This window comes from Oryzias melastigma, linkage group LG21 (assembly GCF_002922805.2).
Source record: "Oryzias melastigma strain HK-1 linkage group LG21, ASM292280v2, whole genome shotgun sequence".
NCBI lineage: Eukaryota > Metazoa > Chordata > Actinopteri > Beloniformes > Adrianichthyidae > Oryzias > Oryzias melastigma.
The window spans coordinates 15,547,754-15,550,385 of record NC_050532.1 but is presented as its reverse complement, the minus strand read 5'-3'; the positions used below and the strand labels follow the sequence as shown (position 1 = coordinate 15,550,385).

Here is a 2,632-nt window from a genome sequence, read left to right as displayed (position 1 = left end):
AACTGCAGCAACCCTAGTTTATTCCAATCATAAAATATTTCAATCAGATTATTTTAAGGTAATCAAGTCATTAGAAGTTTTGTGCTGTGCTTCATTTTCTATGCAAGACCACTAATGATAAAAAAGGAAAATCTCTTCAAGGAATAAAACTCGATTGAAAAACAAGAAAATGGTTTCATAAAAAGAAAAAGAGAGAATTAAACATTTGTACAGCTAATTTTGTGGAGAAGTTTATTATTTTTTGTCACATTATTTTTATATAAAACTTTGTTGTTCCCAAACACTTTTATTTAAGCAACTAAACTGAACTTTTATTTTTCTTTAGTTACAGTTGCTCACTTTATTATGAGCCACCACTGACAATGTGACTCATCTTTAAGACTTTTCTGCTCTTCACCTCAATAAATCTTTCATTTGCGCTGCATGAAAAGTGCATGTCAATTAGCCTGGGGTATCTTTTGGTATTTTTTTTTTTGCTCTCTCACAAGAAAAGCACTTGGTGTTTATTCAATCCAACTTGAGGAATTACTGTGAAACGGTGCATTATTTAGTATTTTTGGTCACGGCGGCTCAGACATGGTCTCATTCTTTTTTTATTAAAGATAAAGACGGGAAACAATATGACGACATTGACCGTTCTGTCTGGTTTGTTGTGTAACCTGGAGCCAGAGATGGGAACTTCGAATCCAGACTTGGGCTATGTCCCAATTCTCTCACTTCTCCATACATCCTAAAGACTATATAGTGCAGGACTATCCAGTGCCCTGGATTTTAATGTAATTCGGACACATGCCAACTACTTTTTTTTCTGTTTTAACAGCAAATATGAAGTCATCCTTTATCTGAAGTAAAAACCTAATAAATACAGACATTTTACAAAGACTATTCATGAATTCACTTCGTTCTAAAGATGAAAATTTGATTTATATATATAAAAAAAAGATTTAAATGCCTTGTATTTATACAATACTTTAAAACAGTACATTTTAATGATAATTGCACTGATAAGTTAATGTCCTCAAGGGAAAAATTCAAACTTAGAAAAATGATGCGTTCGTGAGATGTTGGAAAGATCTGACAAATGACCTTCCAACTCAGAAAACACAAGAGAAAGTGACAAAATCAACAAATCTTCCAACACCACATGAATGCAGAATAACTTTCTGCACCTAAAAAAATGTTAGTGTATTAATAGTGCGCCTTCTTTGGATAGATACCAGAATTAAATGGAAAATAAAACAATAAAAAGGATCGTCAACAAAATGTATTCCAGTTTGCGGGCCAAATTAAATGGCTTTAGAGGCCCCTAGGCCATAGTTTGGCTAACCCTGGTCTAGAATAAACTGTTTATTATTATTACTCAAAACAAACTTTTTTTTTGTAAATTCTCCCATCTTACACTAAATCTGATCACGATCTTCATCTTTCTTTTTTACAGAACATCTAAAAAAAGTTGAAGAATGAAGAATTATTCTCCAGATTCTCAAAAAAATCCCCTAAATTTAACACGACAGTCTGTAAACAGAAGTTAGGATGCTGGACGAGTCGTTTGAACTGTGGAAGTCTCCCCTAAATCTGTTTGAGCTGACCTACTCACTGTTCCTGTGTCTGTACAGTGTCCTTGAGTGACCAGAACAGCACTTCAAATGGATGGATTGTTACTATTGTTTCTCAGCAGGATGTTTGTCTTTGTTTCATCTTTAGATGAAGCTCAACTTAATCCGTGTAGCACGTTGTGGTTGCATTGTTTTTTTTCTCTCCACTCATTACGTATGATTGGCTTTGATGCTGTTGCTGAATTTGCTCAAAATCATTTTCCTTCAAAAGCGTTTGATCCGCTCTAAGAGGACTGTATGCATTCTGAGATGGTTAAAAGCCCCATGACAAGCAAATATGGTTAAATTAGGAATACTCTTTAATCAGAACTGGATTTTCAGGCAAAGAGCACAAAACAAAGATCAACCTGGGAGTTACTGTCAGAAAGGAACATTACGTGCAGCCCTGTTGCTAAGATACCATACCTGCAATGGATTTCAATTCTGCTGGCCCTCAGCTTCTCAGGTAAGAAAGTTCATTGAACAGGTGCTGCGTTTTTGATCTTTCCTGTTTAAGAGAAAGATCTAAGGCAACAAATGAAGAGATGAAAGACTTGGTTGGAGCTTTGCATTTGGAAAATGATCAGAATGAGCTAAAAGGTAACAAAATAGCAATAAAAGAATAGACATTCAGCTGGAAAATTACACCAGACCAAAACGTGAAACAGAACTGAGTAAACACTTAAACACTTGAACAAGGAAACTACACACAATTTTCTTCATTTTCTTAAAAAAAGAAAAAGAAAGAAAACTAACAATATGTGCAAATGATTGTAAACAAAAAAATAAGGACATATGCTGCATTTTTTTACTGTTAGGATTATTTATTCAACAAAAGCCAAAAAAAGTAAGAATCTGTAAGTAAACAATAAATTAAAATAAATAAAATACAACTGACTGTATTACACTGATAACATAAACATAATTATATTTGATAATTATCCAAATACATTGTTCAATAAATACAATTAAAATATAGTTAAAAAGAAAAATGTAATAATATAGAATATACATAGGAATCCAATAGCAATTCTGTG

At 33.0% G+C, this 2,632-nt stretch overlaps 1 long non-coding RNA gene across 1 annotated transcript in view; it reads left to right on the top strand.

Moving 5' to 3' along the window:
• Positions 1-1,407: 1,407 nt before the first annotated feature.
• Positions 1,408-2,632, top strand: part of LOC118597951 — a 3,398-nt gene continuing 2,173 nt past the window's right edge. Inside the window, exon 1 of the long non-coding RNA XR_004946979.1 lies at positions 1,408-2,061. This is a non-coding gene — a long non-coding RNA (uncharacterized LOC118597951). The remainder of the gene's footprint in view (positions 2,062-2,632) is intronic.